The 21754-nt window shown below is 33.5% G+C and overlaps 1 protein-coding gene across 1 annotated transcript in view; it reads right to left on the bottom strand.

The window, feature by feature from the left end:
• LOC105228591 (uncharacterized) overlaps positions 1-21754 on the bottom strand; it is a 125438-nt gene that overhangs the window by 1382 nt on the left and 102302 nt on the right. The window lies entirely within an intron of this gene.

Below are 21754 nucleotides of genomic sequence, written 5' to 3'. Positions count from 1 at the left end.
TAGTTCCTAAAGAAGCGCTTTTGTATTAACTATTAACCTCGCGTTTAAGCGCGAACAAATCACGTTGGAGAAGTTAGCTTTTAATAATAAATCCCATGCCTTCTTCTTATCAAAAGTAACGCAGCAAAATTTCGAATCGAAGTCGATGAAACAAAAAGCGTTCTATTACCAGATAGCTGGGCTTCGTGGGAGCTTGACCCACGCTGGGGTCGATCGCAAGGGATCTAGTGATCTCTTAGCTCTCAGTAAGGCCAGACTCTCCCTAGTTGTGGGCCATTTAACAAGTCATTGCCCTGTTGGTGCCCTTGTTGTAAGGTTGGGAATCTTTCCAGGCGCCATCTGCAAAAGCTATATGGAAGAAGATCAGGTGGAAATAACTCAACATTTTCTTCTTGACTGTCCCAGTGACAGTTTGGGAGGTCAAGACTTAAACACTTGTGAGCACGTACCTTCAGACATCTCACCGAACTTGCGGGAATGAATTTAAATTTGCTTTGTACTAAGCGTTCTGCTAATTTATAAGTTCGAACACAGGAGTTCTTCTTTTCTACGGCTTCACAAAAATTCTGCATACAGTAGTCCACGTGCGATATGTCTAGATCAGCCATCTAATTTAACCTATGAGAACCTTTTTCATAACAGAAATGGGCACAGAAATTTATTTGGTTCAGTTTGGTAAGTTCTGGTGCAGTTTCGAGTACGGCTCCATGGCTTGGCAGAAGACAGAAAACCAGTTTTCCTTGAGCTTCTGAGCTCCCACAACACAACAAGTCCACTACTATCACAGATTACTTTAGTTTTCTCTAAAAACCTGCAGTCTTAAGAAATTACGTTCTCCTAAAGATCCAAAGTGAGATTAGGCTCAATGAAAGTTAAATTGGGCAGAGTAGGCAATAGAGAAGTAATAAATGTCAATCAATATGAAATCCTAGATTGCTAGCGTACTTGGTAGAGGAAATTTATAATTTGTTAAGTCTTTCATGGGATTTGTGTGACCTTTAAGAATACCTCATTACAGAAAAAAATCGGTTCTATTCAAATACGTATGAATATTTGGCGTCATCGACTGGTTAAATGAGTTAAGCTTCCCGTTCTGATGCACCCTACTACACCGTATAGCACATCACTCACAAGGCAACACTGGCACACCCGACCCACCTGGAAACAGCAGTAGTCCCACACACCTCAAATCAATGTACCAGAATACTACTGGAAGCAGCAGCATCCACCCACACACACCAATACACGCAGGATACCAACCCACCATAACTCAGCCCAACGAGCAAGAACCTCTCTCCTCGAAAGGGGCAAGTCCCTTTTACTACGACTTGCGATCATCCTACATCGGCTGACGCTTTCTTCGGCGCGCAACTCATCTCGTCGAAATTGCCATGTCTTCGCTGGCAGCCGACCGGGGAGTTATTTCCTTTTTGCATAAAATAACTCAATAACGCACATAAGTGGATGAATTAACATCGGCATTAATCGAAAATAAATTCGTATTCCCCACTTTCGAACGAATATAATAACGACATAGTAACAGTCATTCCATGTCGTTGTAATAATTGAGCGCGATATAGGAGCGAGAGCGATAATTTGATGTAAATATAATAATTTGTAACACGAAACAGTTTGCAATTTTGTTGTCAGAAATGGAAAAAAAGTTTAGGTTTTATTTCTTAAAAAAGCAACGTTTAAAAATGAATTTACTGCATGTGGTGAAACAAGAACATTTTCTTAAACAAACTGATGCAAGTATTTCGACAACAGACATAACCTCAAAATGCATACTTAACCTCAATGTCATCAGTCGAGTTTCAAATATCATCAGGCGAAGAAACAGCTACATTTAAACTACGGATATGTGGCAATAAAATGTTGACCTAACCTAACCTCAAAATTGGTCAACAGCAATAAGAGCAAAGCCGCAAAGGCTTTATTGCTTAAATATGCTTAATTTGTGAACGAAAATTTTCTTATGGGCGAAAAATATCTTCATGTGATCAAACATCATTTCCTAACCAAAAATGACGCAAGAATGCGCTGACAACACATATAACCTCAAATTTGGTCAACAACTGTAACATAAAAGCCGCAAATGCTCGCTTGAGTCAGATAATAGATACAAAGGATCTAAAAGCAATACTTAAAAAAAGTACAAGTAAAACGAAATAAAAAATTATATTAAAGAAAACAGTTTACAAAATGAATACCGCCGAAAATATGTCAGACAACATAAAAAATTCAATCAAATGACTAAAACAGCAGCCATATAAAAGTCGTGGTCACATAAACAACAGTTCAATGCATATGCTCAAATCAACACTGGAGATCAATCTCTCCACTTACACCAACGGACTATGCAACTTTTGTGTGCTTTAGCTGCAAATATGTCCACAACACACTTGCTGTCGACATAAAAGAGAAAAGAATTCGCAAATCAACAAACATCAACGACAAGCTCAATTTCGACCTGCCCGCTTAGTTTTGCGGAATTCCGAATGATTCAATAAATATTCGATTACACAAATACTCGTGCAATAAAGCAAAAGACCTACTAAGAAATTTTATGGCGCGGAAATTTATGTGGCCGTTGAATGGGTTAACAGGGGTCTTGGAAATACGTGTGGTGCTATGGCTTCAAAAACGTGCTGAAGTCTAAATTTATAACAACAATTTGTTTTCAGAACTATTCCACACACACTTTAGGGGCTTATTCCAAATGGTCTCTAGAGCTTAAGTATCCTTTGAGAAGCTTTGAAAACCTTTCTTCAAGTTTCTGCCGCTTCGTATGTGAGGTATATACTATAAATGAACCTGAACTGGAGTTCATACCAATACATTTTCGAATGTTGAAAGGTGTGAAAGCTACAAAAAAAATTCGTAGACGAAAAGAGAACTTGACTTGAGAATCAAGGCAGTAACCTCGTATCTCATATCGTTCAGAAATGTCTTGGGGAACAGAGCAGCAGTAGAAAGTGTTACCAGAAGCAAGCAACTTCCCTTATACTGGGTGCCAAGCCAGAAAGGCTTTGAAGGCAATGAAATAGTGGATGAGATTGTCAAGACTGATCATCATTGGGAAACCAATGGATTGTCTATATGATGATCTGGACAGAAACGTGGTGAAGAATATAAAAGACCGAAGGAATGAGCTAACTGGTCGCAAGACTGCAAAAGTCATGTGCAAAACGATAGATCACAAACTTTCAAAAATATCAATTTGTTAAAAGAGACTGTGGGAACATGCTCGTAATACTAACAGGTCACTGCCCGGTGGCGACACACGCCCGCAAAATGAGACTGACAGATCGTGAAGACTGTAAGAAATGTCTAGAGCACCATGAAAACAAATAAGCATGTCCTGTGCACTTGTCCCGTATTGGCAAGACTACGCTTCACGCGGTATGATTCACTAGTGGAGGTATCGATAGTGAGGCCTCAGAGTCTGTTAAAATTCGCGTCAAGCGCAGCCATCCTAAAGAATGAGTACTCCTCATGGACGTAGCAACTGAAATCCATTTAGTATCGCAAAGGACTAAAGCTGGTCTATGTGTGGTATATTGGCCTTCCGGATTAACAAAACCTTGTAATAAATATTGTTTCCCGCTCCACCATGCGTTTTGACCTGAAATAACCTGTTGTCAGTTTCTGGAACTGCTGTGCTGCTTGTGACATTTTCTTTACTGGTTAAATGTTCTCCACAGGGAATAGACGAAATAAGGCCATACATATCGACATCTCGCAATATAACTACATATCGCGCTATATCTATATTACACATATACACATCCATAAATTACATATATAATATATGTACTCATACATACACGTGTGTTTATTTATTGCTTTCGCCGTGTTGCTACATTTATTTTACACGATTTGGCTTCCTAAATTGCTTTCTCACCCTTGCCGACCTATGCATAGCTTATGAGCGAAAGCATGAAAAAAATAACAAAAAATAAATGTGAAAATAGGAAAATAATAGTAAAATATGGCAACAACATTGATTTGATTTGTGTTTTGACTAGAGTGCCACTTGTGCTGTGTTATATTTGTTGCACATAGCAAAAATACATGGAAATTTACTCAGGCGCTTTCAGCAATCAAAAATATTGTCGCTGGCTTATATAAAAATACGCCTGTATTAATGTATGAGTTCGTGTGAGAGTAAGCACTTCTGGAAAAATGATCGCTAGCAATGCCATTGATTTGAAATTTGATGCACTAAGAAATCTGCCAAGCTTTAAAGTTTGCATAGATTTTGAAGCTTTGGAGCTTTGAGCTTGAAGGCAGACTGTAACTGGCGCCTTACAGTATTCCGGCTTCGGAATATATGTATATATATTCAGGCAGCTATAATTAGAGTATTCAGTAGTAGTAATCTTAAAAAGCCCCCAAGCTTCATTGACTTTATATTAGCTGAGACTCTGTCCATCTTGTTTTCGCTCAATATCCCTTAGAAAGCGAGCTATCCGTTTTAGAGCTTCTTTTGAAAATATCTGAGGTGGAAGGCCGGGATATTTGATATTTGACCAAGTTAAATTTCGAAAATATCATTGCCAAGCTGGCTGGGTATGTATGAACTAATGAACTTTATCTGAAGCACGGGTGGCTCAGACCGGAGACAATAGAGTGAGGGAAAATTAGTCTTGATGGTATCACAATGGTCTTCCTAAAGGCATATATGCGTCTTCAGGCAGCCACTCTACCTACCTATCTCCCTAGGTGTGAATAAGGTTCATCTTATCTTATTTCGAACTTTCATTCCTTTAAGCCGCCTCTTTGCATTATTTTCTGTCTGAAATCTGATAGAAGGCGCTTTTAGCCTACGGGAAAGGCTAAGACTGTAAGAAAAGCATATTTTCTTACATTCGAGACGTCGCTTCTATCTATATTCAGAATTCCACAACATTTGGTACCACTTAACTTAAACATAACCGGTTTTATAACCAAAGTCCTCAAGATTAATTATGAAATGTTTTAGGCCGAAACAACAACAAAATCGAACATTTAATTTCGCTTACCCTTGTCATAATTTGTTTCTTTCTTATGCACTTTATAAATACCAGTACACATTACACACTCACACTCATGCATTCACCGACAGGCATGTATTTTATTGCGATTATTCTATGCTGTTTTTGATTGGCGCCAATCAATGAATTGGAAATCATTGTTTTGTTATATTCTTGTTTTGCTATGCGCTTTCGGCGAACATAAAAATATAAACAAGAAATGCAGACAAGAAGCAATAATAAAAATGTCTGTTACGCCTGAAGGTATGCCACATACGATTACTTTTTACGTACGTATGGGCTTAATCAAATTATGGAGAATGTATATACATATGTATATATACATATATAACAAAGTCGTACCAATCAAGCTGAAAATGGCAAACAATATTTTAGTGTATATATTATGCCCAAGTTAGCAAATATGTTTTATGGCAAGCCGAAAAAAAACAGTTTTAATAAATATTGTGACTTAGGAGTCAAATAGTTACACGTGAGTATTGAAGTGTTTGAGGAGTGCTTTCTAAGGGAATACACGATATTTTTTATTAAATTTAGTTCTACCAAAGCATAGGGACAGAGTTGCCACCTGTAAAAATGGTGCAAGTAATAAAAGTTAAAGTTATATTTTTTAAATTAAAAATAAAAAAGAAAAAAATATTTTCTATTTTAAGAAAAAAATATTTTAAGAACAATTTCGTTTTGTAGAGTTGCCACTTTGCTACAAAAATTTCTATATTTTTTTAATTGCACAGATTACGCAGGGAAAAATTGCGTTTAATATATTGGAGTTTGCTTACAAAAAATAAAAATAAAATTATTATAAATAAATTTGTGGTGTATAAGGTTGCCACCCTACAAAAATTAGTACATGGAGTAAATATTAAGTTATTTAACAGCAATTAAAGACGTTATTGTATATAGCTAGCGTACAATGCTTCAATATTATTTGTTAAAGGTTGCCACTTATTTTGATTTTAACAATATATTAAAATTAAAAATTAAAGTTTTACCTCAAATAATTTTTAATGTGCTGTGAAATATTGATAATTCTTATATAAAACATGTTTTTGGGTGAAGGTTGCCACTTTAAACAAAATAAAGTAAATAATTAATTAGTATTTGCAATTTTGTATTTCTATTTTGCAAATTTAAAAGATTTTGCGCAGAATATTTGCAGCAAAAATTAATAAAATAAGTAGATATTAAATCATTAACCAGCAAGTTAAGCTATTATTTTATATGATTAGCCTATTTTATTTAAAAAGTGTTCGTAAAAGGTTGCCACCTATTTCGTAAAAAATTTGAAAAAAATTGTTTCTTAATTATATGATGTTAGAACTGTTCAATAAAAAAATTCTTCTTACTTCGAGAATTACATTAAAAAAATTGTAAAAAAAAATTAATAATTAATTAAATTATAATTTATAAATTAATTATTTTGATTATTATTATTATTAAATTATAATTTAAAAATTAATTATTTTTTCTGGCGTTGCTAAATATTTTTTTTGCATAAAGTTTTACTAAGTACAAGTTGAAAAGCAACAAAAAGTTTAGAAAACTTCAAACTTAGTAAGGCAACCGGTAACAATAAAAGCACTTGGCCTCACCAAATTTTTGCATACTTTACGCATACACAAACTACATTAAAGTACTTGCAAGTGGCGAAAAGAGTGTGCAAAACTATGTAACAAGCATACCAACAATGTTTACAAACTACAACGAGTTTGGGAGGTACAAAATATTTCGCTTTTTGTCAGCAAACGAAGGACGATGTGAAGAAGATTATAGAGCAAATGAAAAAATATATAAGAAAACTATTGTAAGTAAAATTTTTATACTTTTCTTGTGCGTATTTGTTGAAAAAAATTGTTTTGTAATAAAAAGTTCTATTTTAGTAAAGTATGTGGAATTTTTTTAAGTATAGTTTCAGGTATTTTATAAGCGTATTAATTATGGTAAAGTAATATTTTTGCTTTTTAAAGAGGCTAACGCAAAAAAATATATTAAAAATAGTAAGTTAAAGATATTGAAGCTTGTGTTCTGTGAACTTAAGCATTGTAATTACTCTTTCATAGAAGCATAACTTGCTTTAAAACTAACTAGAAATGGCACTTTAATGAGGCAAAATATTCACGGTAACATAGAGGAGAGAGCAAAGAGTGCAATAAACGGCACACAAAGCGATAGTAGTATATTAAAAGAGCATGTGCTTTTTATAACGACCAAATTAAAAGTTAAAAACATAAAACGAACTTATAAAGATTGTTTGAAAGAAATGCAAAATATTCATCATACGGCATGGCGACATAGTGAAACCAAATCTAATTGCTATAAGGAAGCGATTTCTTAAGTTTTACAACTACACTCTAAATATACTTGTTAATTTAAAATATATATTTTTTACAATATTACTTCATTTAATGGATCTGTTTTTTACTTTTAAAATATAATTATTATTTTATATCCTTTAAGGCTTTAAAATTGCTGCAGAATACTCCTCAGAATTGCTACTTAATATGGTTTTTAGAAGTATTATCAAGCTTAAAAGTAATAAGTTTTACTAAGGGTGAACTAAATTTTTAATCCCGAAACTTTTCTTTATAATCCCGAAATTTCGGGATTAAAAAAAAACCATTTGATATTAAAAGGATTTCGAATAATCATTTTATTTCAGTTAATCATATTTTTTGTAATATTCTTATATTTTTGGCATACTCAAGCTCAAAAGAGATCCATTCTAAAGCTTTTTAAAAATAAGAAATTTGGAACTTTCCCTTTATAACAGTGTTTCATCTGTCGGATTTTTGAAGTATTTTCAAGCTAAGAAGTAATAATTTTTACTAAGGGTGAACTGAATTTTTAATCCCGAAACTTTTCTTTATAATCCCGAAATGTCGGGATTTAAAAAAAAACTACTTAATATTAATAGAATTTCGCATAAACAAATTTTTTTCAACAAATCCTATTTTTGTAATATTCTTATATTTTTTGTATACCGAAAGCTCAAGACAAAGACAAAGGTTGTTTAAAGAAAAAATTTGGTACTTTTCCCTTTATATAAGTGTTTCATCAGTCACGATTTTGAAGTATTTTTCAATTTTAAATCCCGAAAATTTTCTTTATAACCCCGAAATTTCGGGATATGTAAAAAAACGTATAATATTAATAGGATTTCGAATAAACACTTTATTTCAGTTAATATATTTTTTGCAATATTCTTGTATTTTTGGCATACCGAAAAGCTCAAAACAAATCCCTTGTAAAGCTTTTTTAAAAATAAGAAATTTGGTACTTTTCCTTCATATCAGCGTTTCACTAGACTTCTTTAAATATTTTTAAGCTTTGTAGATGTAAATAGAGTAAAATAATTTTTAATCCCGAACCTATTCTTTGTAAACCCGAAATTTCGGGATTGTGGAAAAAAAATTTAATGCTACGAGCAGTTTACTCAACTATTAGTTATATAATAGTTAATACCAATTTTATTGCAAGACTCTTGTTGGCATTCCGAAAGATTTAAAACGTTTGTAAAGGTTTTGTTTGAAGTCGTCTTTATCTATATATCAGAGTTTTATAAGTATTGAATAAGTATTTTTATTAACTGAATTATTAATTTTAATTTGGATTCAACAAATTATTTAATCCCGAAACTTTTTTTGGAATCCCGAAATTTCGGGATTATGAATAATTTATATAATGTTATGAAGATTTACATACATATGGAGCGAAATGGAAATTTTTAAAAATTTCAAAATATTTAAAATATATTTAGGATTACAAACGTAAAAAAATAATTTAATTTCAGTGAAAGCAAATATTGCCTGTACCTTAAGTCCAAAAATCTTCCTGAATCTAAACCTGCAGAATTTATAAAAAACGTCCAGTGGCGTTCCCCGATTTAATTTACTCAGTGCCTGCTGACTTTGCTATGTCGCTTTCAAGTAAATGAGATTTCCCAGCGGCACGCAGTGCCTTTAATGCGTGTCAAAATGGCATGTGACCCGGCTTGCTGTTTCAGCAAACTTTCTGCTGACACGTATTGTCTAACTAATGCGACGTACGCTGCAGAGTCGAATGAAACGAGTCCATTGAAAGTTTTAGCAAACGTTATAAAAATGCTTGAAAATTGCGTTGCGTGAAATTCACCAAACGTTCATGCAATTTGTAGCATGCCATTAGGCGCCGGAACTTGGGCGTTGAGTTAAGGTAATAGATAAACGCTCCCAGCAGGAAGTGCGTGTATTTAATTAAAACTTCAAAAGCGAAATATGAGTTTAGCATACATCCAGGCGCTCAAATTAAGTACCCGTTTTGGTTGCATACCTTTCATGACTGAGTGATTTGTGATTTTTTAGTTAGTTTAGGTTGCGTGACGATGATTATGTGTTGTTAGTTACGGTAACAAGGAAACACTTGTGGAAATTTGCATACTTTTAGGCGTAACCAGTTTAATATATGGAATAGTGGAAGCATGATATTTTTACACTCACTGATTTTTTATACATTGATTAATGCACCGGGAAGTGCTAGTATTTGCATACTCTCAGACCAGTTAAGAATCGCTTGGTTTAAGTGGCTACAATTTTTCGCCCAAAAGCATGCAATGACAAGTTTTGAGAATCACTGTATATTAATAAAGAGGTTACTAACTTTTATTCTCTAGCATAGCTTATTTATTATTTGCAATTCATCAAATATCAAAAGACTTTAACTGAAATTATTGCATACTTTTCGGCTTCGAAAATTTTGTTTTTTTAGTTTTTTATGCGTTTAAAATAGTTGTTTACTTTTTTTTAACCTCACTTTATAAACTATTATTTGCAAGTAAAAATCATGACTTTTTTAAGCACTTTAAAACAATATTTGTTTATTGCGCCTAAAGTTATGCAAGGAAAAAACTAAAAGCCTAAAGAAATTGTGTTAAAATCACTACTAATTTTACTCGTCTACATACTTTCACAATTATCATTTAAAACACTTGTGTGTTTGATTTCAATGACGTGCTAGAAGAAATATTTAAATACCATTAGAGTTAAGTGTTGCATATTTTCGAGCGCAAGTTTTTTTTTATTTATTTTTTTTTATTTTCAACTACTTTAGCAGTGAAATTTGCATGCTTAATGGCACTGAACATAATAATTGCTGCTTACGCTGCCAAAAGTATGCAAAACTAATTATAGTATTGCTGATTCGGCAACAATCGCGGAAATGGCGGGAATTTCCGAATAGCAAATAACATAGTTGCCTAAAGTATTAATTTGTGTTTGCTGGCAGCACTATTTGAAACTTCTCTAATGCTATTATTTGGCTATTAAAATATTTCGCAAGAGCGCTTTGAAGTATGCTATGGAGTGTGGGAGTTCGGTGTGCGTGGGAATTTGGGCATAATGTTCATTATTTAACTTGACTTATGATTTAATACATTAGAAATGTTTACTATAAAATTAAAAAATATATAGTTAATAGTTAAAAAGTTGATTTTACAAATTTATAGTATTTTAAACTTCGACTTCACCAGATATTGCCTTTTTTAACTAAATATGCTTCATATTTAGTAGAAATATAAAAATAAAAGTCATGTAAATGAGTCTTTAAAATGACTGCTAAGAGACTTTGTAACACATGCGAGCATATTTTTAGGCGCCAAAGCAGTAAAATGTGCAAACTACTGGGTATTTGTTATTAAAAATTTAAATTTCGATGATTTTGGAAACAAAAACAGCTAAGGTGTAGGAGTAAAATCAGTGTTCATTAAATTTTAATGCATACATTTAGGCTGATTTGCAATTTTTTTCATGATTCGGCACGCAAATCAGTAAATAGCTATATGCAAGAATGTAAATCAAGAAGAAAAAGTGTGATGCAAAAAATATATGCAGCATTGTGAATATTTTGAAAACATTAAAATTCATTTGAAACCAAAAAGTATGATCTTTGATGTATACATTTAGGCTAATTTGGATGTATTTTTAATATTCGACATGCAAAAATCAGTAAATACCTATTTGCGACAAAAGAAAACAAGCTAAAAATGTGTGATGCATGAAACATATGCAGCATTGTAAATGTTTTGAAAACATTAAAATTGATTTTAAGCCCAAAAAGTATGCTAGAGTATTATAAAAAGATAAAGCACTTACTGCACAGCATAAATAAGCTAGAAAACGTTGCTAAGTACAAAAAAAAAAATGACTAAAACTCTTTTGTTTCAGCAGCAAGCATTCACGCTATGTTATATGAGGAATACTTATAGGCGTTCACATAATCATTTCAAAAATTTAAGGCATTTAACAGCAAATATTCTTAGAAAAACTGCGTTTGTGACTTACTTATGTGTATATGAGTATATTGCGCGCAAAAGATATAACAAAAATACACAAGTCATATTATGCCTCAAAAAGTATGCAACACTTTTTGAGATACAAGCTTGAAATGTGTATAAAGTGATTGTTTAAAGAGTTGCTGCTAAATTTTTACTATACATTTTATTTACCCAACTTTTCTTCCTCCAAAAAAATGTAGAAGCATACTTTAAGGCTAAACTTTCAAATATCACAGCGTGCAAAATTTCAAGACTGTAAGTACATTGTATATAAACGCAAAACAGCTGGGGAGCTGAAGCGGTTGCTAAAGTGAGAAAATTAGTGAAATTCAGCCAAAATTGTGGTATAAGAGGGTGTGTGAGAGCGCTTATGTGGGTGCGGCATCAACGTTAAATAAATAACTTTCTTTTTTTAATGCTAAACCAAACGCGAAAATGTTTTTTTTATATTTTAGGAGCGGAAATTTTTTTGTGTAGCACTGAAGCAATGTTTTTAGTGCAGGTGGAAGTTTTAATAAATTTCGGAAATTTTAGTGGCAACGCTAGTTTGATATTTGGCGGTTACGATTTTATGACTATAAAACGATATTGGTATTAAACATCGCTTAAGGAATAGTAAAAAGTACAAAACTGATTCGAGCGTACTTAAATTAAAGCGCGCTTTTAGGGGCATATACATAAAATATAAAAACCTTGCACACACACTTGTGCGAAAAGACGTAAAACTTGTTATATGGCCGCAGCGTTGAGGGTAAAACGTGGGTGTGTCGTAAATGTTACGGGGCGAACGTGAGATGAGCTTTAATTTTCGTTACGATTTTCACATATTTTTATGCAGCTATTGGTTAAAAGTTAAAAATATGAAAAAAAAATTAATTTAATTTAATTAATTTAAAATACATTTTTTTAACTAATTAACTTTAATTTAAATTAATTTAATTTTTGAATTAATTAATTAAATTAGTTTTGAATTAAATTTAATAACGAAAGAGAAGTAATTTAAAATTAAATTTAAGAAAATTAAAAAATTTAATTAATTAGTAAAATTAAAAAAAATTAATTAATTAGTAATTAAATTAAATTAATTTAAATGTTTTAATTTTATTAAATTTAAATTTAAAATTTTTGAATTAATTAATTAAATTAGTTTTGAATTAAATTTAATAACGAAAGAGAAGTAATTTAAAATTAAATTTAAGAAAATTAAAAAATTTAATTAATTAGTAAAATTAAAAAAAAATTAATTAATTAGTAATTAAATTTTTTAAATTAATTTATATGTTTTAATTTTATTAAATTTAAATTTAAATCAATTAATTTCCCTCGTATTTAAAAAAATTAAATTAACTCTAAATTAAAAATTAATTAATTAAAAAATAAATAATTTTAAATTTAATTATTTACTTTAATTAAAAAATAAATAATTTTAAATTTAGCGTTAACAATTAAAAAAATTAGATTAGTTTTTAATTAAAGTAAACAAATTTAATTTTAAATTATTTAAATTTTTTTCAATTAATTTAATTTTTTTTTTTAATTTAATTTAAATTACTTCATTTCTTTCTTACTTAAAAAAAAATAATTTAAAATTAGTTCTAAACTACTACAACTCCGTCTTTCTTAAATTTGTATTCTTTAAGTCAAGAGTTGTGCAATAACGCATTTTAAGTACCCATCAACGCGTTTCCCTTTCAAAAAGAAGCATAAATTTTGAAGACAATTCAGAGACAAGAGAAAGCACGAAGAATTCATGTTCAACATTAATATAAAATTTAACTTTTATACTTCACTTTTCGATTTTTTCCACCTTTCTTCATTTCTGTTGCAATAACTACAACAACCATAACAACCAACAACAACAAAAATTATTGTCACAAACGCAGAACATCTCAAGTTTTACGCACCATTACATTTTACTGAAGTCACACTGATACAACATGTACCATGCTACCAATGTGTCGTGGCAGCTGTGGCGTATACGTAACATTTGTTCCATGCAAGCAAGTCGTTGCGGTGTGGTGGCGGCGACTCGGCGAGGCGTGTGACAACTTCAAGTGAGTGCTTGAGGGAGATTGTAACGTTATGTGTGTATGTGTATTGTAAATATATATGTAAATATATGTTATACGCATATATACGCACATCTACACACACAGGTGTGTTAAATAAATTGAAATTAAAGTCATATAAGTTGAATGTAGCCAAGTAACAATAAAATGTGGCAGCACAGTCTATTTGGCAAGGCCTATCGGTTGTTATTGTGTTACACACGGAAATTGTTGTAGCTTTTAATCAAGTGAAGTGGAAATCGTGGAAGCAGATAAATCAATTGAAATCGATAGGTGCAGGGAAATTAAAGGATTTCATTCTTTTCTTCCTCGCTTTACGCCCTTTAGTGAAGGTGTGTGTGATAAAATTAACTTTATTCTCTCGGAAATTGGAAAATGAAATTGTAAGAAATATTAAAAAGTATAAACTTCAAGTGAACGCTACAACAAGTGACTAAAATGTGCTAGAAAATTGGCTGCCTCTAGTCGTGGAACCAGCTTTCATGTGAATTGCTATTTCAATAGGTTTCAGCCTATATCGTTTCATTTAAATACTTTTAATTTTTTATATGTTTCCTTCCAAATCGTTTCGTTTCATTTTAATACATTCCGTTTCATTCCATTTCGTTTCATTTCAACACTTTTAATTTTTTATAAGTTTGCGAATTGCCATTTCAAAAGGTTTATCGTTTAATTTCAATATTTTCAATTTTTTATACTTTTCATTCCAAATCGTTCCGCTCCATTTTAATATATTCCGTTTCATTCCATTTCGTTTCATTTCAATACTTTTAATTTTTTATATGTTTCATTCCAAATCGTTTCGTTTCATTTTAATACATTCCGTTTCATTCCAAATCGTTCCGATTAATTTTAATACGTTCCGTTTCATTCCATTTCGTTTAATTTCAATATTTTCAATTTTTTATACTTTTCATTCCAAATCGTTCCGCTCCATTTTAATATATTCCGTTTCATTCCATTTCGTTTCATTTCAATACTTTTAATTTTTTATACGTTTCATTCCAAATCGTTCAGTTCCATTTTAATATATTCCGTTTTATTCCATTTCGTTTCATATCGTTCCATTTCATTACTTTGCATTCCACTTTTTTACACTTAGATTTCGTAATGTTTTTGTTTGTTTGTGCTTACAAACTCTTGTGAGTAGCATTCACGAACAAATAAATATGTAAATATAAAGTATGTTATTCATACGCCGCGTGATACCTTTATGTGGAAGAAATCTCTAAGGACAAAAAAAATTTATCAAATTATATAAAAATTTGAAAATTTCATATGGGGTACGGAAATAAAGTTAAAAGCGTATGAAAATAATTAATATTTCCACTTCAATCAAGAAAAATCTAAGAATTTGCAGTTACTCATATGCCAGGTCGCACCCCATTTCGCGCCTTTCGCGCAATGAACTTGTGAGGCAAACTATTTCTAAGCAAATTTTCCACACAAAATTTGTTACGGCAGCCAACAAATACAACATATATGTATGTGAAAACTTATAAGGTTAGCTTGTGGTGGCGCAAGTTTATTCAAAAAGAATAAGAAAGCCAATACCGCACTATATAGCAACTATGCGGCAATATACCTGCAGCTAAGTTAAGAAAGATATACCAAACTTTGCTACGCAGCAAAACTTCTTGAAACTTAACTAAACTATGCTAAGGTTAGCGCAACTTAGCGCTAAGCTGCTACAAAAGTGGCCAGTTACTATGCGAAATTTATGTAGTTCTGACGCTTTCAATGCTAGACTGCAAGCACTTAACTATACATACATGTTTTTTTGTGTGCATGCAGGTAAGTAAGAATAACTGTATTGATTTTCAATTTTCCTTAATGCTCTTATGTGAAAACGCAAATAAAATAGCCAATAATGTGCTTTTGCTTGCCAGGTAAACTTACGCGTGTATGTGGGTGTGAGAGAATATGTAAATATGTATGAAATATATACATGTCAGTGTGTCAGTGTATGTCAGTGTGTAGCAAAGTAACGTATATGCATATGTGTGTCTCAAGTAGCTAACGGGTGATTTTTTTGAGGTTAGGATTTTCATGCATTAGTATTTGACAGATCACGTGGGATTTCAGACATGGTGTCAAAGAGAAAGATGCTCAGTATGCTTTGACATTTCATCATGAATAGACTTACTAACGAGCAACGCTTGCAAATCATTGAATTTTATTACCAAAATCAGTGTTCGGTTCGAAATTTTTTTTATCGACAAATTTTGTTCAGCGATGAGGCTCATTTCTGGTTGAATGGCTACGTAAATAAGCAAAATTGCCGCATTTGGGGTGAAGAGCAACCAGAAGCCGTTCAAGAACTGCCCATGCATCCCGAAAAATGCACTGTTTGGTGTGGTTTGTACGCTGGTGGAATCATTGGACCGTATTTTTTCAAAGATGCTGTTGGACGCAACGTTACGGTGAATGGCGATCGCTATCGTTCGATGCTAACAAACTTTTTGTTGCCAAAAATGGAAGAACTGAACTTGGTTGACATGTGGTTTCAACAAGATGGCGCTACATGCCACACAGCTCGCGATTCTATGGCCATTTTGAGGGAAAACTTCGGACAACAATTCATCTCAAGAAATGGACCCGTAAGTTGGCCACCAAGATCATGCGATTTAACGCCTTTAGACTATTTTTTGTGGGGCTACGTCAAGTCTAAAGTCTACAGAAATAAGCCAGCAACTATTCCAGCTTTGGAAGACAACATTTCCGAAGAAATTCGGGCTATTGCGGCCGAAATGCTCGAAAAAGTTGCCCAAAATTGGACTTTCCGAATGGACCACCTAAGACGCAGCCGCGGTCAACATTTAAATGAAATTATCTTCAAAAAGTAAATGTCATGAACCAATCTAACGTTTCAAATAAAGAACCGATGAGATTTTGCAAATTTTATGCGTTTTTTTTTAAAAAGCTTTTTTTTATCAAGCTCTTAAAAAATCACCCTTTATATGGCGCTTTGACAAACAAATCAACTTGTCACTCGCTCGCTTGTGTGCTCGTAATGCAATTTTACGACTATATATTGGTTATTCTTGAAGCCAATATCCTGCAATACAACACACACACACACATATACGCATGCCAATAAAATTTTATTTCCTTCTATACAAATATAGAGAATATACTGCTAATGCGTGTTGTTGGTAAGCAAACACGCACAACAGCGGCACGTATGGGGGTTTCTTTTGTGAATGTGGAGACTAAGGTTTGTAAGCATGTTTGTGTGCATGTATTGGTTTTTTGCTTCATTGACGTGTGTGTATGTATGTTTGTATGTTGTCTAACAGTACTTTTGTGGCTGATGACAAATGCAAATTACTGTAGTGGTTAAAACGTAATCGATAAGTGGCTAACAAAGTGGGCGAACATGAATGAGCACAACAGTTTGCAAGCAAGAAATAAAAAAGTGTCGATATATAAGTGTATGTGTGTATGTGAGTATGAGAAGTTATTGTTGAAATATGTATTTAATTAAAAAAGGTAAAACATATATATATATAAAACTCTATACTAGTGACCTAGCGAGATTGTATGCTGGGTTTAGGACTCGCAACGTGGAAATAACAGCAAATGAAAATGAAATAACAGCCTCGAATGGCAGACCCCACTTTTGAGGCTGACCGCAGCAAACGTAATAAAGACTGTAGAATATTGCACACCTGCAATGTTCGATCCCTAAATTTGGAAGCTGCCGATGACCGACTGGTCGAAGTCTTCGTAAAAGTAAACGTTGACATCACCGTCGTCCAAGAAATGCGATGGACGAGACAAAGACGGAGACGAGTAGGTCATTTTGACATTTACTACAGTAGCCATATAAAACGCAAATACAGTGTGGGATTCGTGGTGGGAGAAGGACCCCGTCGAAGAGTCCTTGCGTTCACCCCTGTGGGAGAACGTCTAGCCACAATCCGCGTCAAAGCAAAATTTTTCAAGATTACACTGCTTTGCGGCCATGCCTCGGCGGAAGTGAAGGACGGTATGATCAAGGATGCCGGGGTGAGAAAAGAAGGCATCTTAAGTACAACAGTCGGAAAATTCAGTCTCCACGGCGAAAGCTCTCCAGATGGGATAAGGCTGACTTACGTCGCAGGGGCCAAAAATATGGTTGTCTGTGGTAATAGATCCCAGCCCAAGAAAATTCATGAAGCTGTCTTGGAATCGAAAGGTTTGAAACCAGATCGATCAGTCTGAAGAACAACAAAGCGGCAGGGGCCGATGAGTTTCTGGCAGAGAAATTCAAATACGGCAAAAAAGAACTGACAAGGTGCATGCTTCAGCTTCTTTGAAAGATATAGATGGATAAAATCATGTCTAATGATTAGAAGGTAAGTGTGCTCTGCCCAATCCATAGAAAAGGAGTCCCCAGAATCTGCGCCAATTACCGACGTATAAGCCTGCTAAATATCACACATAAGGTCTTATCGAGCGGAGTCTGAACAACTGAAGCGCACCGTTAAAAAACTGATTTGAACTTATCAGTGTGGCTTTATGCCTGGAAAATCAACAACTGACCACATAGTCATCATGCGCCAAATAGTAGAAAAGACTCCTAAACGGAAGAGCGATATACTCCACCTCTTCATCGATGCTAAAGTCGCCTTCGACAGGATGAAAAGAGACTGCCCTTTAGCCGCTGTGTCTGAATTCGGTATCGGTATCGGTAGCAAAGTTAATACTGCTGTGTAAGATGTTGTTGATCGGGAAGGACTTCTTCGAGCCCTTCGTTATCAAGGAAGGTTTCAGAAAAGGCGACTCCCGCCATCTATTGTTGTAGAAAATATTACGAGCTGCAGAGCTAAATAGCGCATGTACACTCTTTTGTAAGATTGTGTTTTGTGTTGCTGCGATGATATTGATAACCGCGCTGTTAGTTCTGCTTTCTCCTGATTAGATAAGGAAGCATAGAAAACGGATCTGGAAGAGAACGAGAATAAGACAAAATATCTCCTGTTATCAAACAAACAATCGTCGCGCTCGTGACTTGGACGACATCCCTGTTGACAGACACAACTGCGAAGTCGTAGGTAATTTAGTCTATAACGCAGAATTACTTTGCCAACAGGTGCTTCTTTGGACTGAGTAGGCAATTGAGAAGTGAAGCATGTCCTGCTAAATGGTGAAGAGGCAGGGACGTTGACAGTGTCTAGGTTTGTCGTCTGAATGGATGCAACCACTCCAGCCGAGTATTTGACGCAGTACCCGCCGGCGGAAGCAGAGGAAGAGGAAAACCTTCATTCCGTTGGAAAGACTACGTGGAGGTGAAACTGGTTACACTTGGAATTTCCAATTGGAGCTAAAAAGCGAAAAGGAAGAACGACTGGCGCGTCTGTACGACTGTCTCGGCTATAATAAAATAAGCGTTGCCTACGCCAATAAAGAAGAGGAAGTTAATTTACGATATTATTACGTTAAGAAAAAAGTTTTTTTCTTTATAACATATAATATTCATTTCGAAAACTTTCTAAATAAATATTTATTTTTTATAGACTAGTCATTACTCGCAAGATTAACGGCTTATAGTTGATAAAGTGCCCAAGGAAAACCATTTTCATTATCGAATTCATTTTACTTTGCACAAACTTTATGTTTATTCATAACCAGCAACAACGAAGATGAATTGCCGAAGGAAGTTATTAAGCCAAGAAACTAAATATATATAGAAATTGAGTATGAAGATATACGCACACTAGCATATAAAGAATCAATAACTTATGCATGCACAACTGGCACTTTCAACATATACATATATACAGATTACCGAAGTTATTTGCCGGCTAGCTCGATAAGTTGCTTTCAGGTGTGAGATAAAAAGCTTAGCAACTCATGCAAATCATTGGCACTTCTGTAAGAGTGTTTATATTATGAATTATTTACGATGAGAGGAGCGCATACTAGTGATATATACTAGTAAGTTAAAGTTAAAGTTAAAGTTAAAGTTAAAGTTAAAGTTAAAGTTAAAGTTAAAGTTAAAGTTAAAGTTAAAGTTAAAGTTAAAGTTAAAGTTAAAGTTTAAGTTTAAGTTTAAGTTTAAGTTTAAGTTTAAGTTTAAGTTTAAGTTTAAGTTTAAGTTTAAGTTTAAGTTTAAGTTTAAGTTTAAGTTTAAGTTTAAGTTTAAGTTTAAGTTTAAGTTTAAGTTTAAGTTTAAGTTTAAGTTTAAGTTTAAGTTTAAGTTTAAGTTTAAGTTTAAGTTTAAGTTTAAGTTTAAGTTTAAGTTTTAATTTTAAGTTTAAGTTTAAGTTTAAGTTTAAGTTTAAGTTTAAGTTTAAGTTTAAGTTTAAGTTTAAGTTTAAGTTTAAGTTTAAGTTTAAGTTTAAGTTTAAGTTTAAGTTTAAGTTTAAGTTTAAGTTTAAGTTTAAGTTTAAGTTTAAGTTTAAGTTTAAGTTTAAGTTTAAGTTTAAGTTTAAGTTTAAGTTTAAGTTTAAGTTTAAGTTTAAGCTGAAGTCAAAGGAACAAAAATAACTAAATTATCTAAATTTACACGATACTACAAATTATTTACATAAAGACTCTTTAACTTCGCTTTTCATACCACTGCTGCGTATACGCAACATTTAATATGCAACTACCGCTGACGTATGAAATCAATACCTGCGTCTACAAAGCATACCGCAACACTTTTTATGATTGCTGCAATTGTAGCAATTACTACAGAGTTCACACAGCTGCAGCCACGTGCATACACATACATACATAAAATATATTTATCACTTATGCGAATCAATGTCACTCATACGCCACGTACAACAGCTGCTCAATTGCTTCTTCGATACGTGCGAGCGCTTTATCAGCACAAATGCTTGTGCGCATTTTGCATTTCTTTCTAGATATGCTTACATTCTTTACTTTTTTCCCATTTGTAACATTAAATGGCAACATTAGTGCAATTCTGTGGAATGTCAAGCGACGTGCAGCGATGCGAAATGATTGCGTACATTAAAAAATTTGCACTCTAATGCTTACATATGTGTTTAGTTGCGTGCGTGAATGCTCGTGCTTGCTTGTGTCACAAAGAATAATATGCCATTGAGTGAATTGTCAGTGTAAGTGTAAGTGTATCTTCATATGTCACTCTCGGTTAGATGTGCTTAAGTGCTCATGCATATGCACCAGTTGATGTCTAAATCGTTTACAAAGCCTGCTAGGAGCATATATTTGCACAAAGACACCTTCTGGTAATCTCTTTGTGGCTGACAAGCAGAAAAATTGCGGCAGTTAACTGGTGTCAGCAAGTCAGTTGTCAGTTGTGAAGCAGCCATTAAGTGATTTCACAGCTATTATGCATTTTGCGCTGATTAAGCGCTATTCAAGGCGTTATATTTGTACGTATACATTTATATTATTTTTTAAAAATTGTCAACTTTCCAAGAAACAGGTATTTTCATACTCTTGCAAAGAATCTTTTCTTGATAATAGTATGTCTGAAGGTCATTTATTGAATCGGATCAACACATCCCTTAACTCCTCTACACATAATATATAGTATATAAGATGTTCGAACTTCTGGCTGCCTTTACTCTATATAGATTGGTGATGGTATGTGAGGTACCTTAATTAAACTCGGAGAGCATTTAATTAAAATGTGGCACGTTCGTAAGTAACGGGTGATTTTTTTGAGGTTAGGATTTTCATGCATTAGTATTTGACAGATCACGTGGGATTTCAGACATGGTGTCAAAGAGAAAGATGCTCAGTATGCTTTGACATTTCATCATGAATAGACTTACTAACGAGCAACGCTTGCAAATCATTGAATTTTATTACCAAAATCAGTGTTCGGTTCGAAATGTGTTTATCGACAAATTTTGTTCAGCGATGAGGCTCATTTCTGGTTGAATGGCTACGTAAATAAGCAAAATTGCCGCATTTGGGGTGAAGAGCAACCAGAAGCCGTTCAAGAACTGCCCATGCATCCCGAAAAATGCACTGTTTGGTGTGGTTTGTACGCTGGTGGAATCATTGGACCGTATTTTTTCAAAGATGCTGTTGGACGCAACGTTACGGTGAATGGCGATCGCTATCGTTCGATGCTAACAAACTTTTTGTTGCCAAAAATGGAAGAACTGAACTTGGTTGACATGTGGTTTCAACAAGATGGCGCTACATGCCACACAGCTCGCGATTCTATGGCCATTTTGAGGGAAAACTTCGGACAACAATTCATCTCAAGAAATGGACCCGTAAGTTGGCCACCAAGATCATGCGATTTAACGCCTTTAGACTATTTTTTGTGGGGCTACGTCAAGTCTAAAGTCTACAGAAATAAGCCAGCAACTATTCCAGCTTTGGAAGACAACATTTCCGAAGAAATTCGGGCTATTCCGGCC

The sequence above is a fragment of the Bactrocera dorsalis genome, chromosome 4 (assembly GCF_023373825.1).
Source record: "Bactrocera dorsalis isolate Fly_Bdor chromosome 4, ASM2337382v1, whole genome shotgun sequence".
NCBI classification, from domain to species: Eukaryota; Metazoa; Arthropoda; class Insecta; order Diptera; family Tephritidae; genus Bactrocera; species Bactrocera dorsalis.
Note: the sequence above shows the minus strand (reverse complement) of the source record. Positions and strands in the feature narration are given on the sequence as shown.